The following is a 15985-nucleotide window of genomic DNA, read 5'->3' on the forward strand; positions in this document are numbered from 1 at the left end:
ACACAGTGGGAATAAGGAGGACAGATGAAGCAAATTACAGAACCACATAATAGGTAAGGTTGGAAGGAACCACAGTGGGTCATCAGCTCCAGCCTCCCTGCTCAAGTGGAGTCATCCTGGAACATGGCACAGGATTGAGTCCAGACAGTTCTGGAATATCTCCAGTGAGGGAGACTCCATAGCCTCTCTGAGCAATCTGTTCCAGTGCACAGCAGGACAGTTCTTCACCTTCAGGTGTGTTGTATTGTGTTTTTGTATTTCTGGAACAGTTCTGTAATGGTTTGCCCCTCCATCCCCCATTTTCTCCCAATGGCTGCCCCCCGAGTTTTCCTGCCGTTCCCTCAGTGCCAAGCTCCCTGACAATGCCCAGTCACTTTCCTCTCCCCGCCCTGGTACCCACTTGGCTCCCCATCCCATTCTTCCCGAATCTTCTGCCCTGGGCGTGGAGGGATTGGATGAGGGCCCGGGGTCCCTCCCTTAAGTTTCCCCCATTGGTTTTTGTATCTGTCTATCCTTCCATTTTCCACTCCCCCGAATCCCCCCATCGGTCAATGGGCGTTCTCTTCCCCTTTTACCGCTCCCGTATTTAAGATGTTGCAAAAGCCTCGAGGCTACTTGTGGCTGCTGGATTCTCCGTGGCTTAGGGCTGTCTGCAGCCTGGATTAAAACCGAAACTTCCCAGCCTTGAGTCGACTCCGTTATCTCCTCGGATGCCGCCTCTCCCCACACAAGGCAGGCAGGGTGATTTCTGCCTCCGCCGCTCCCCGACTCCGCTGGAGAGCCCGGCAGTGACCGCAGCTGACCGTGCCTCTGCCGGCAGGGCAAGCCGGGGGGCTGCAGGTCAGCACAGCGGCGCAGGTGGAGCTTGCTGTGCGTCAGCGTCTGCCCATTGCCTCTTGTCCTATTGCTCAGCACCGCTGAGAAGAGCCTGGCTCTGTCCCCTTGACACCTCCCTGCAAATGCTAACAGACATTCATGAGGTCCCCTCTCAGTAATCTCCAGGCTGAACAGACCCAGCTTCCCCAGCTCTTCCTCCCAACAGAGATGCTCTTAATCATCTTTGTTGCCCTTCAGTGGATCCAAGTCCAGGAGTTCCATCTTGTACTGAGGAGCCCAGAACTGGAGACAGCACTCCACATGTGGCCTCACCAGGGCTGAGCAGAGGGGCAGGATCACCTCCCTGCTGACAGTGCTCTTCCTAATGCCCCCCAGGATCCCACTGACCTTCTTGGCCACCAGGGCACACTGCTGGCTCATGGACAGATGGCTGTCCACCAGCACCCCCAGGTCCTTCTCCCCAGAGCTGCTTTCCAGCCAGTCAGCCCCCAGCCTGTACTGATGAAGGGGGTAATCGTAAATTTTGCAGCCAATTTTTTGTTAATTGGTACTGTCATCACTCAATAATATCTTTTTTTCAGTGTGTCCTATATGCCCACATTGCTACCTAAATTGTCTTAATTGTTCCCCTTCCATTTCCAAACCTTCAGGTCTATAGCTGCCATATTCCAGGGAAGCAGAGAATGCAGGAACTCAGAGGAAATGCCACAAATGCCTGCTCACTTTTTTTTCCAGCTATTCCCACAGCAACCTACAGCCCCTTTTTGTGACTTCAGCACGTCACACTGTGAGTCTGCAGCCAGTATATGTGTGTGTAAGCAGGTGAATGATTATCTAGAGAGATGAGGCAATGTGGTTTCACTGTGATGTGAAACCTCCCCAACTCCGTGACCTCCTTGACAAGACCAGCCCCACTCAGCATGACAGGTGCACTCCTTTTGGAAGACAAGGCAGAGAAACATATCTTGGGAATATTCTACAGGTCTGAAAAGGATTGAGGCACAGCTTTGTGAGCAGCTTTTATTTTTTACTCCAGTCACAAGCATTATCATGGGTATGACTTCAGGAAAGTGTTGTGGTCAAGACAATTAGAAGCGCATTCAGGTTTGCTACTAGGAAAAGAAACCAGCAGCAGCCTGTGGTAACAGAGCATTGTAATTAAGCAAGGTGAAAACTAAAACCACATTGAAATTCCCATAATTTGAGGTCTTTGAAATCCCAAACTACATCTAATTTTTGTAGCTTAAGCAGATCTTCTGTTAGATGCCTTAGCTATCGGTGTTAGGCTGAGGTCACCTTTGAGTCAGGGGTGATGTCATGACCAGTATCATACCACATGTTCCTTCCCTGCTGTCCCCAGGACTAATGTATGAACAAGTCAATAACTACACTGAAGATTACTTTCAAGAACCCCATAAATACATAAATTTTAAAAATTAGCTGAGATATTCCACTGTTAAATATAAAATGTAGTGCTCCTCATTTGTGGCAAATCCACTTCTATAGCATAGTAAATGAGATTAAGTCAAAATTATTATCTTGAAAAATGAAGCATTCTTTTAAAACCTATTAAGGTCCCCAGTCTGTTTCAACCTGGAGAAAGCAAAGCATATAAGAGACTGACTTGATCCAAAGCCATCTGACTTCAGAGAGAGTTTTGCTTATTTTTGGATTAGGTTCTCCCATAAAAAGTGACATAAGTAATGATAATGGATACAGAAGTTGAATTACTGGATCACCCAGCAGCACAAATCTGCTATCAGATGTGAACACCTCTGCATTATGCCAAGTCAGAGTGAAAAATATGTTAGGTATGTTTATTTCTTGCCAGGTACAGGAGAACAAACAATACCACAGCCAAAAGAAAGTGTTATAACTTATGTAATATCTTCCGTATAGCTTATATAATAAGAATTCAAACAGCCTGTGTAAGTCTAGGACATACCTCCTACATACATTTTTTTGAACCAGTATGAACCAGCTGAGTGAGTTTGCCGAGGACCTTGCAATTTGTATCCATTAGATAGGGTACAAAACACCCTAAATAATCATGTGAAACCCCAGCTATTTCAAACAAAATTTCAATCTTACAAGCATAGTCATGTAGCTGAAAACAGAAAACACATACAGGGTCAAGGGAACCTCTCATGCTCAGAATTAAGTAATTAGCTGAGAAGATGCACAAAAAGGACATTAATCCATGACTTCCACATTTCAGTTTGGCCATAAACCTGGCAATGTTTAGCTAATACCCCAGAGATCATTCCAGGCTGGAAGGATATCTTTCCACCCTTAGCTGGAAATATTAAACAAGAAGTTTTCTGTGTGGTGGGATCCAAATAGTGCTGCTATAACCTATTTGTGCAATCTCTGCAGCTGGGGTTCTCAAGAGGTTCATGTACCAGATGTCTAGAGGCTCTCAGTGGTATCAGAGGCACACTTTGCACCTGAAAATATGAAAAGGGCACATCCTAGAAAAGTGTTTCCCTGTTGTTAAAATATGAAGTGCTGTTCATTCCCTTACATGGCTCTTTATAGAAGAAGCCAAATATCAGGAAGCTTGTTTGCATTAGCCTCCACAGGAATCCAGGATCCCTTTGCAAATTATTCGCACCAAAAATCATCTATTTGAAAAATGCTATCCTATAATATAATGAAAAAAAAAAAAAAACATTCTGGAGTCCTGGAAATATAACAGCATGCTTAAATGGCACAGCTAACAACACAGAACCATGCCAGGCTGAGGGTGAATATTCTGGAAGTTGTACTTTTGCCTCTATTCAACCCTATTAATTAAAAGTGTTACAGAAAGTTTTACTATCTTCCCAAACTTCTTTGGGATCACTACTAAAGGAAATATACATGGTGATGTAACCACAGCATGTCTCTCAAAAGATCAGATACTTAATTTTGCTTAAACAGAAAATGCATCCTGAGGAACAGAGATTTATTTTCATAATAGGGTGGAAAACATAATCATCTGTCTCCAGAGAGGCTATAAACTGTTGGCAGTAAACATTTAACAAATACAGTGTAATCTGGTAAGCAGTTTAGTGCTGTGCCTTTACTCTAAAGTTGTCTGTATGAATTCAGAGCAGAATTCCATTAACACCTGGCAGCCGAGCTATGGCCAGGCAATGCCAAGCTGGAGGGAAGGCATTTTCATACCTGTTACTGCATCCATGCCAAGAGCACACAGAGCTTTCCTGAAATGCTGAAAACTAACTACTGCATAAGGAAAAAAACAGTGCCACAAAGAAGTCCCAGAAAGGAGAAGAGAAAGTTATCCATCAGGCCCTGTTTCCCTGCACAAGAAGGGGCTTGGCAGTGGCCACTTGCTGGGAGTGCCACAGTGCCCACAGTCAGTGGCAGCATCCCCAGCAGGGTGAAATATTGCAGTACCCTCAGCTGGCCTGTTAGGAGATGAATGGGCTTCAGTCCCTCCCTGGAAGTGAACTATAACAATACATACTATATTTTAAGTTGGAAAGACTCTCTGTATCCTTTTGTAGCTCGCCCACATTTAGATTTCACTTCAAGACATCCTTAAAGAGTGGAAGATGGCCATAAAGCAACTAGATGAAGTGTTTTCCTTTCCTCAGACTGTGTTTAGCATTGGAATGACAGGTTACATTACTGTGGAGTAAGGATTATGTTTATTTACTCACCAAAACACAGTCAGTATCCAAGAGTATTTGAGTTCCTTTTTCAGGCTTTAAATAATCATTTTCACATCTGTTAGGTTTTTCTGGAACTCAATCAGTAAAATGTCTTTCAGTTTTCATTATTAAGTTAATGTTCTATATATAGACCATATATATCTTAACATTTTGTGTTCTGACTATATGATCTTCTATAGACATAAGTCAGTTTTCTTGTGTTTCCTTTTCAAGAGATATTTAAAACTTTCTCAGAAACTATTTTCTAGTCCTTGATATTCTCAGATATGTATGAAATATAAATCTATGCCACTTTCAGTAGTCAAGGCTATTCTTAGTATACATGATCCAAAGAAGTTTGGACATTACATGAGTAGCCTGATATAAACAATTGCATACAACAAATAAATTAAGTAGAAATAAAAGAAAATAACAGTGTCATGTAATGTGCTTTAGTTTATACAGAAATCTAAGTGCAAAATGTAATTACTTTGAATGCCAAATACTGTTATAATATTGCATAAAATTGAGCCACTTACTCCAAGTAGCTTCTCTATAATCCCAATATCCTGTCTTTCCAATATCAGTACTGGAAAGAACAACATTCTAGGCTATTGGAGTGATCCACTTCATAGCTTATTCAGCTTTTCTCAGCTTTCCTCCTATGTTATGCACAATCTGAGAAGATCCAAGACTCATCTCAGCACCCACTGCCCAAGAAGATTTCAGCCAGCACCAGTTCTCCTGGGTTTGCAGGTTTTGTCATGAGCTCCCAAAGCAGCCCTTGTCTGATACTTGATGAAGATGAATGCCACAGCCCTCCCCAGGACCCCTGAGCACTGAGATGCTGGGCATCACAAAAGCAGAGCTGGACCAGGGCTGAGGACCTCTGCTCCTCTGGCACTTGAAGGCCTCTGGCTTGCCAGCCACCTTTAGTCATTCCTAACTGGGACCTGCAAGGAAAATAAGCATAACACATCTTATAGTCTTGCTGGCTGACTCCAAGATATCTATTTCTTTTTTCCTAGTTGGCTGTCAAGAAGATCATCATTAAAGATTTTCACATTTTCTCCAGACTTGGGGTCACTGTTTTTGACAAGTTTATCCCGGCCTTGGGCTATTGACTGTATACTGACTGTAATTCCCCTTTCACCCCATCACAGCATAGTATGTACCAAATACAGCTTTATTGAAGGGGTAAACTACTTGTGATTGATTTAATTAGGACATTAACTTGTCCTTTAATGTCCTGTCCCCCCTACAGTTGGGGCATCACCCTCAAATCTGTTCTTCTGCCCTCAGGAGCCCAAGAGGGTCCCTGGAAAAACCATGTACATAAACAGGGATGATGTTCACCTCTTGACTTTGGGTGTGACAAAGCAGGGACCTTCAGTGTTGTCACACTGAAGTAGCTACTAATATTTCACCATGTGTTAATACTCTTTGCTGAATAGGAATGAAGTTCAGCTTGTACTTCATTCCCAACAAAACAGAGACTTTCAAACATGGGCTAATCATGTGTTTTGCTGCATTTTCAGCCTCCAGCAAAACTACCAAAGAACACAGGCGAGCCCACCATCTGAGAAGCCTTCCTTCTTCCTCCTTCCAGGGTGCATTACCTCTGTTTACTTGTATTTGCAAATGGTAAAAAAAATAAATTGCACTGTGTGTTCTTTAGTTGAACCATTTTTCCCTGGGAAAGGCTGGTTAGTCCATAGCATACCAAGTAATACTAGAAGGCAGAAATGACAAGAAAGAACAAAGACACATTCATTTAGCACAAAATAAATATGTTGAGAAAGGAATTACTCAAGGCTTGAAAGAATATAAACCCACATTTTTAATTATTTATGTAACAGTGACAGCCTGAATAATCAACAAGAGGAAGTAATTGCTTTAAATTAGCATAAACTACATGCTCAATTTTACTAATAGGAGAGAGTGGGAACATTTATATTACTAGATTTTTAATAATAAATCTTATATCTAAAAATAAGTGAAAGAAAAAAATCAAAAATTCATGTTAACTGGGAAAACAATTTAAATATTAGGTATTAGGTAGGTTTGATAAGGGAAAAAAAAAAAATCACAGAACTATCAGAGGGAAAGAGGCGTTATTTTCAGCTCATTGAAGAGAATTCACTGGAGGTGGTGGTGTAGATCAGGCTATGGTAGTTTCTCTACCTTAGATATCTAAATCCTCCTCTACCCATATCTGAGGAACTGCTGTGACCAGCTGCTGGACTAGGCTAGATTGACAGTTTACCTCTTGACATCTTTCAGACTCTGTGAATAAATCTTGCCTGGACCAGGGGCAGGTCCAGGTCCTGCCTCCCGGAGGAAGAACCCAGCCACTGGCCTGAGCAGTCAGTCTCCATCGAGTCTTTTTTCACAGCAATATTTATACACAGTGAAACAATATTAAGGGAAGCCTGAAGAAAGCTCATAGTGAACAACTTTGCGAATTGAATGTTGGGTGGTGTTCTAAGAAATGGGAGAAAATCTCTGGCAATGAGGCTGTGGGGAAAACAAAAGCATTATTTTTCCATTCTCATTTTCAGACTGGTTTGTGTAGCCTTTCTTATAAATTAATTAGGATGGACTGAGTGGGAAGAAGGGATGGGGAACTTGTACACTTTATTTCTGAACTGGTTTCCAAGTCACTCAGAGCTTGGAAGCAAAGGAAGGACTGAAAACACCACAAAGACAATTCACAGAGATCAATTTGGCTTCTCAAATTCTTTCCCACACGGTCTGCTGCTCGCCACTCCTAGTCCTTGACTTGTAAGCCCACCTCTGACCTCTACCTCATGCCAAATATCCTTCATTTTATAATTGTAGACAGGGCTATTGTCTGTCCACAATAATTCATCTCAGCTTGAGAAGAGATGAAGAAAATATGGGAAGACACATAACTGCTTCCAGAACTACAGTCCTTTCTAGACTTATTTTTCTAAGAGCCATCAGTGAGATCCTCACTCGGAGGATAGCAAAGGCCATTCATTGTTATTTCCCATGAAACCAGGGCTGCCACTCTAAACTCTTTTGTGAATATATGTCATGTGGGGAAGAGCATGGAGGGCTTCACTGTTTCAGAGAGAATTTTCTTTTTGCATGCTCAGAAAACTGACATTCTGTTCCAAAGCAACTGCACGCTGAGTTTACAGCTAAAGTCATTCTGGAGCTATCCAAGCAAGGAAGAAGAGGAAATTCAAATCCCAAAATGTTTTAATAATGGAAATTTATGTTCCGGGTCTAAATAAACTAAGAGATGCCTAAAAATCTTTTGTGAATTCTGAAAAGAAAAAATCACACAAAAGCATAGGGGCCAAATAAAGCATTGAAAATATCAAACTACTGGGCAGATTATAAACACATGAAAATGTTAATTTAAAGCTTTAAAATTGGCCCTATCTCCACCATTATTTCTTTAATGAAAAGAGTAAAAGTAGGTTAAGTTAAATTAATTTTCCCAATGTGTATTTTTCCTTTTCAGCTCATTTAGAAATAATTCAGAAGTGCTCTTGTCATGTCAAATAAAAAACTGTTAAGAATGCTTCAAGGAAATATATTTTCATTATAGCCGGCTTGTTATTTGGGTCTTCCAAAGGTTACCTTGGTGACATTTTACATTGATCTTTCACAAGTATAGTCCATATCCTGTTGTATTAGAAACAGCTAAACATTTCAAGAATGCTTAATCATATTTCAGTATCACTCTGTACTTTGACTTCAAACTGCTTTGGCTGACTTGTTCAATGTGCAGATAAAGAAGCAAAAGGAGGAACAGAAGGTGTTGACTGAGTGATCTTACAGAATAAAAGACCACATTGTATCTGGTTATCTCGGATATTTCTTTTTTAAAGTCTCTCCCCTTCTTTATAATTTGGAATAAGGTGACCATGAAAAATAGAGCTTAGCAAAAGAAGGGGCATATGAAAAGAAAGACTTTACTGTACATCAGTTGAAACGATGCAGTATATTTGGCAGCATGAGGACATGCCTTTCTTTGGAAAAGGTAATTTCATAAATCAAGCAGGGAAGGCAGAATTTGCTTACCTGCACTTTACAATAATTCTTCTGCCTCTTTGAATAAATGAACAAAGTTAGTGCTGGGTTGGTTTGTTGTTTTTTTTTTAATCAACCATCATTTATTTTCATTAATTGCCAGTTTATACTCTTACACCATCATGAGGAAAAATCTTGAACTCATGCATATTCTCACCTTTCCCTTTCTGAGTCATACAAAAACCCTTACATCCAAAGACTATTACTAGGAACATGCACTCCAACAAAGCCAATGTGAAGTCAGAGGAGCTGAAGGCTACAAGAGGAGGCCAGAAGCTGTAGCACGGGCAAGTTTCTTTTGTTGAGATTCTTTCTGAGAACTACTAGAAACCTTCAGGGAGGTGCTGTCAGGCGACTTAAAAAAAAAAAAAAAAAAAAAGGAATGGGAATGAAAAAAAGGCTTAGGTGAAAAAGCAGATGCAAATTTTGTCACAGATCTTCCATGCCAAGTAGAGATAGGAGCCCATTTTGCTATGGAACAAAGTGTCAGTTCATCTCTCCCCACCCTAAAAAAACGGAAAGTTGGTGAGAAAAACACTTCAGAAAAACCAAATGGTTTGTGTGGGATTACAAGTGATACAATGAAAGAGGGAAAAGTAAAAAATGTTGAAATAGAAAGTGGGGGTGGTAAAAAGCAGGACTGCTGGGGTTACAAATGTCACATTAAAGACGAAAACAAGCTATTTGCACATCCCAAGGCCCCCTCCAAAAGTAAAGAATTTCACCTCAGCCTGTGCAACTGCCTGCACTCGAGGACTTCTCTGCAGACCACATCAAGGGACTGCCTGGAACTTCTAGGGGCTCTAGAGCAACACAAGCATCAATGCCCAGGGAGTGGCTTTACAGAAAAGAAGAAAGCAAAAAACACTTCCGTGCTATGGACTGCAGAATGGAAAGGGCTGACTTCTAAGGCTGTGTTCCTGAGAGCCTGGGTGACCCAGGCTGACAGCTGGGGGATGCATGCTGCTGCACAGCCTGGCCGTGCTCCACAAATCCAGAAAGCAGCTTCTTCTGCCCTCAGTCTCGAGGCATTGGGGTGCCTTCTGCTCTCTCTGGCACTGGCTGCATCTGGTGAGCCACACAACGCCCACCTAACCCTCCTGCAGTGGCCCCAGCGGCTCTCTCCTGACTTGAACTACACATATGCCCTCTTACACACCCTGCCTTGCTCAGCACTTCCCTGGTCACCAAGCCAGACACAAGGTCTGTATCTTTTTCTTCCTTTCCAAGCTCCTGACTTTGGGGCAGCAGCTTGTTCTGTTATTTACGATGTCACAGTGCGAAGGCCAGGAATGAGGGAGGTTGCATTCCAAGAGAGCCACATCTTTCCCATGAAAAGTATGCACAATCCTAACACCCAGAGTATGTTTTCTACTACAGACAAATAATTTCCATGATATGTGGTATGGATAAATACCTTATTTCTACCTCTTCTCCCACAACTCTTGCCCTCCAGAGCAACATGAAATAATGACAGACCCTAAAGGAAAACAGCAAAATTTTGTCTATTTTCCTTGTATTCATTCTATGAAGATGAGGATGAGCATTTATAAAGCCTCAATGCACACCCTTTGAATTACTTGTGGTTATGATTACTTTATCCTTTTTTTCCCCCCTCAAGTACTTCTGCAGCTTCATTGACCCCATTCTGTTACTGTGGTAAAGCCTCTCTCGCAGTAAGTGTGTTCAGTATGTTTTCTGCTAAAAGTCTTGGGCCACCAATAACCTGAAAATAAAACTGGAAATACAGCTGAAGGCCTGAAGATTGTACAGCCTGCTGCCTGGATGCCAGCACCATTTCACACTGCATGATTCCTTCACAGTCCAATTAAACCAGAAAGGTAGAAAAGTTTTACCTTTAGCTCTCTACTAGATTGAAGTTTTATTGTTATTTCATAAGACAGGAACCAAGGCAAAAATACTGAAATCAAATGTAATGTGTATTTGTAATAACTCTACCTGGAGTTATTAAATCTTGATTAGTTCCTAAGAATATTTGTCACTATATGTTTTTTGTACTTCAGCCCAAGCTTCTACTCAACTCTGCCCTAGCTAAATTTGTTCAACTTATATTCCAACAAGGCTCCTTATTGCACACACAGCTGTGTGAAGGACAGCTGGTGGTGCAGGGGGAAAACAGCCAGCAGCAGAAACTTCTTAAGCTTCTTCAAGGAATCCTGGCCTGAGACCTAAAATAAACCAAATCTCTACCAGCCACATGCAGTATAATGTGGGGTGGTTTTTCTTGCCCAAAGGATTCTAAAGCTATGACCGCAGCACTAGAAAAAAAAAGGGCCTGGAAATGAGCTTAAGTACTGGACTGCTAATTGCCCATTATGCTTAACTGCAAACATGTGTCCTGGAAAAGGTTTGGCTCAAGTCAGCTCACACTGTCCCAGACAGAATCCAGACCAGGAGATGGTGAGTGTGCAGCCCATTCCAGCAGGCAGCATGCACCAGGCAAACACCAGCAGCCTCCCCTTTTCCCTCTTCCTGTGCTCAGCATCACCTTTTTTTCATTGCCTTCAGACTCTCCAGAGCATAGAATACATGTTCTCAGCTTCATGCTATAAAAATGTCACTCCACTATTTTTTTATTCAGAAAAAGAAAAGTCCAATTAAAAAGCACAAGCATGCTAACATAGGTCCGTAGAAAGGAAGCAATTGGTTTGTAAAATGGATCTGGTCAGGTCTTGGTACTTGGCCAAAAAGCCAAGTGCCTTCACTTGTTTAATTTGGTGTTATAAACAAAGTCCAGCTGCAAGAATCTGGCCTTACCTTGACAGGGATGGCAGAAGGCACCTGTGACACTAAGGTCACCATCATTTGGACAGTACTGTCAGGCACGTGGTGGATAGAACTGTGAAGGGCCAGGAGCTGCATTCAGTGATCCTTGTGGGTCCCTTCCAGCTCAGCATGTTCTGTGATTTTGTGATCCTACTGAAACTCTTGAGAGCATTAAAAACATGATTTTTTTTTTTCCTTGTGCAGAACAAATGTTAGTTTTGATCCTAGAAACAGCAATTGCTTTGGCTGAAACCTCTCTGTTTAAACAGACACCTAAATAAGAACATCATGAGGAATGTCCTTCATTGGTAACAATAATCTCACCATCCGTAGCCCTTTTTTATCCTTGAGATATCTGAAGCTTTACAGTAAATTAGGGTGGTTTTTTCCATCTGATTTTATTTTTAAGATCTCAGAATTTAATTATGTTGAAACAGGAAGAATGCTTCTTTTAAGTGATGTCAGAATTTCTTTCTTGAGCTGTTTCATGGGAAGAATTTTTACTTCTTTTTCTCTGTTTACCCTGAAGGTTCATGAAGCCAATGTAAACAGCAAAATGAGTTTAAACACCAGGGATTAACTTTAGAAGATTTGAAAGCAACAGTGTTTGCCTTAATAAAATCAAGCAAATTGTTAAGCAGCAGGGTTTGCCTTAATAAAATTAAGCAGATAGTTTAGTATTTCTATATATCTCTGTATATAGTTTAGAGGTTCTAAAGAAGTATGTTCTCCTTATTAAACATTCATGTGAGCTTTTTGAGGATTTCCTCAAAGAATCAAGGATAGCATTATGTTGGTGTTAAGCTAATTTTTTATTAACTTCAGGGAGAGGACAATTGGGTTACTCCATTAAATGTGCAGACACTCACTGTATTCTCTGTACTGCAATACAGCAAGATTTTTAGACAATACAATACTCTTAAAGGCTTGTTATGTCTTATTTGTGAGCTGTGTTTTGACTCTAACTGCCTCCTCTTCCTGCTTATTGTGGATGTCCTCTGCTTCCTCTGAGTATCCTGTAATATTACTGGGGAAATTTCCATGATCCTACAACTCCCGGTCATAATTACTTTTAAAAAACAAGGAGGGAAAAAAGAAGAATGTCACTCTGCAAAAAAAAAAGAAAAGTTATCTATTATCTTGCCCTAATCAATGCAGAACAAATAATTTTGCTTTCTAACAAGCAAAACATAGATGAGAACATGCAGATGATGGCTATTGAATAAAAGTTTAGGAAGAAAGTTACACAGTTTTAAGAGATTCCAATGTGGCCAATGTGATGAGAGCCTCATAAAGCCAAAATACTCTCAGAATGCTTAAAAGTGTCTGCTTGTCGTTTCCAGGCTGAACAAAATCAAGGAGGGATTTTAAAAAACTCAGTGCAGGTGTAAACGAATTACTGATTGCGTAGGTATAACTGAAATCTCACCGGGATTTACAAGAAGCAGTGGGAGTGTCGGTGCTGGATGGAGTTCACGGAAGACCCCTTGTCTCTGCTGCCCTGGGCTGCCGTGTCTTCCCTTCAGCACCGCACCAATCCAGGCTAGCCAGGTAAATACACACCTGGCACCCGAACAGCGATCCCAGGAGAAACAATGAAAAGCAGGGTTGATTCAAACAACAGCAACTAACAGTATGCATCTTGCATCTTCCCAGACTAACTGGGTGCGTCTTTAGGCTGCTGCCACCTTTGTGTTTGCCTGCGGCCGTGCAGCGAGAAGCCCGGCACCAGCAGACGTGCGGGTAAAACTGAGGTTACACGCAGGGACCCGGGGCAGTGAAGGCTTCGCACAGAGCAGATGGTGGGCTGGCCGCGGGCATCCCCGTTCCCCGGACAGCCCAAGGCTCGGTGTTCCCAGTGCGCTGCGCAGGAGGGATCGAGGCAGGGATCCTCCCCTCTAGGGGACCCCGACACCTCTGCCCGCGGGGCCGCAGGACTACAGCTCCCAGCGAGCCTTGCGCCGCCTCCATCTTCCCCGCACAAACAGCGCCTTGTTGAAATTAAACCTGTCCTCGAACGAAACTTCCTCAGCGTGTGCTTTGAGCCTGCAGGGAGGCGCGCAGCTGAAATAGATCTTCGAATTAACTGAATTAGCTCTCATGATCTCGTTGGGTTCACGTTGGCAAGAGGCCGGAGTCTCCACTCCCGGGCTGCTCTGTCTCCCGGAGGAGCTGTAAATCTGCTTTTCTTTCCCATAGGCGATGTAGTGTCCTGGGAATGTCCTCAGAATATGCGGTGGGTCAGCTCATCTCCTGCTTCAGCAACATTCAACAAACCCGGCCGCTGGCCTCTCCCACCACCCACCCCCCTTCACTGTTCTCAGTGTCTGGGACGATGCTCCTGAAGATGCTGCCTGGCATTGCTCTGCTGCCTGGGGTTTCTCCTGGCTGTCGCCTTGCTGCCTAGGAGTGAGGAGCTGTAGTTCAAGCTTTGCTAAATCTCGTATATCTATACCCGGCCTTTTGTTCATGTGCTGTACATGGCAGGAGCAACTCATGACAGGTGCTATGTGGGCAGTATGTACATACACACACAAACACCATTTTCCAAGTGGCTATTGCTCTATAGTTTTGATTTTGGGCAGCCATTTGGCAGTCTTCACTATGAGAACTCAGCATCTTTCCAAAGTCCATATTCTGTATTTTGTCTAGAAGTAGCACTATCACGGGTTTTTCATAAACACACCAGCATTTCTCCTCTCCTGTCTCCTTTTGGGTGAATCTTAGTTAAGCACAGCTTGAGCTTAAGCTTAAGCCTTGCTAGAGGAGGAGCCTTGGTAGGAGATCTGGCAAGGCCAGGGATCTGCAGGCAAGGATTATCTACAGCAAAGGTGGCTCAGGGAGATAAGGATGGATGTACATGTGCATCTATCCAAGTGTGGCAGCAGGGAGAGAGTAGACAGGGCAACAACAGGATCTCAAATGCTATGACAGAGAGCTGTATATAAGTATTAGGAGACTCAAGTAAAAAGAAATTTGAGTAAAAATATTTGAGGAGTAGATTGGGGGGCAGCCATAAAAGGGGGCTGGGATGAACTAGGAGAAGCTGAGACAAACAAGAAGTAGAGTCTGCAAGTGGACACCAGTGGGGAGGAAGGGACAGGAGGAATCTAGAAGGCAGTGTGGAAATACATAAACTGTTTATGCAGAAGTGGTGTGAGGCTCCTCCTGTGTGGGTACTCTTAACACCAAGTTGGAGGCAGGGACACAAGCACAAGTTGGTGATTCTCTTCCCCTTGTTTTGTTTTGTTGTTGTTGCTGTTTTTCTCCCACTTTTAAAGCATGGTAGTCCCTTGAAAGCAGCTTTGTTCTGCAAATGTCCAACACCATTTTCTTTATCTTAAAAAAAAAAAAAAAAAAAAGTAAGTAACACTTCCTGCAATTGACATTGTGTCCATGCACTTTTGGAGCCCGTTTCCTAACTTTGGCATCAGTGGGCTCTGAACAATTTCAGGAATGCTTCCTCAATTTCTCTCCCTCTATTCCTCTATTCCATCAACTGGCTTCTCTCACCCCACCAAGTCTTAGCAGTAGGTTTACAGGCTTTTCCTACCATTCCCACTATAAAAATATGTATGTTTTGATTCAAAAGAAACTGAGTTTCCAGTCCATTCTATCCCAAGGAAAAGTCACCTTCTCAAAATTCTATTTTCTCTATCACTTTTTACCTTCAGAAACTTACTGATAAATTACTAGAACTCCATGTTCTTTCCCACGGCATTCCTTACATCTTCCAGCTCTGCTATCAGCCTCAGTGACTGGAAAAAAGATAATGAGGATTTAAAATCTTCTTCCCAAGAGCACCAAACTCGTGTATGCTCAGTTGCACAGTGTAGAGTCATCCATCTCCTGAACAGCTTCCACAGAAAAACAACTTCAGAAATGCTAAGCAATCACAAATTAACTGGTCTTTCCACAAGACTGGCTAAGCCCAGGCCTCCCAGTCCTGTTATAGTCTTGTGTAAATCATAAATCCAGAACTGGCATAAAAACTGCGACAGCCTGAGGGAGCATCTAATAACATCATGTGGGAAACTGCAACATTCTCCTGGCTGAACCCCATGAGGTCCCTTCCAGGCGTCAGTCAGCATAACTGGCAAGAAAGCTGTGTATTGATTTTGATTATCTGCACTATATGTGTGCTTGTAGAATCAAATCAAACAGCGGATTGAATTTCTAGTCCAAACACCCTATGTATTTCTGGTTTTATTTTCCTTAAGGAAGGCTAAAAGAACAACGGAGAGCAAAACAATCTTTGCGGGAGGTTACAATGTACACAAAGCTATCTTGGGAGTAGGGGCGCTTAAGAGAACACGGGAAAGAGGGTGAGGAATGGGAATGTCTGCTGATGCTTAGGGGAAGCAGGAGCAGAGAGAAGGGCAGCTGTTGTTCTCGGGGTGCGCTTAACCGCTGGGCTGGCGGGCACAGGCCCAGCGCACAGCCCGGCTCCCACGGCGCCGAGGCACGGCGGGAGCTGCCGCCTCCTCCAGGGACTCCCCCGGCCCGGGGCAGGCGGCCGCCCCTCCGCCCGGCGGGACGCGAACCCCGCGCCGCCGCCGCCCCTCCCGCCGCCGGCTCCCGCACCCCGCGTGACCGGCGGGGCGGGCACGGGCGGGCGGCCCGGCCCGCAGCGC

At 43.1% G+C, this 15985-nt stretch overlaps 1 long non-coding RNA gene across 1 annotated transcript; it reads right to left on the reverse strand.

Moving 5' to 3' along the window:
* Positions 1–1843: 1843 nt before the first annotated feature.
* Positions 1844–15962, reverse strand: LOC146768791 (uncharacterized). Its single transcript, XR_014949842.1, has 2 exons — positions 15034–15962; positions 1844–14690 (listed from the first exon to the last, which is right to left on the reverse strand). It is a non-coding gene; the product is annotated as an uncharacterized LOC146768791 (long non-coding RNA).
* Between the last annotated feature and the right edge of the window lie 23 nt (positions 15963–15985).

The sequence above is a fragment of the Lonchura striata genome, chromosome 1 (genome assembly GCF_050655825.1).
Source record: "Lonchura striata isolate lonStrDom1 chromosome 1, ASM5065582v1, whole genome shotgun sequence".
Classification (NCBI taxonomy): Eukaryota; Metazoa; Chordata; class Aves; order Passeriformes; family Estrildidae; genus Lonchura; species Lonchura striata.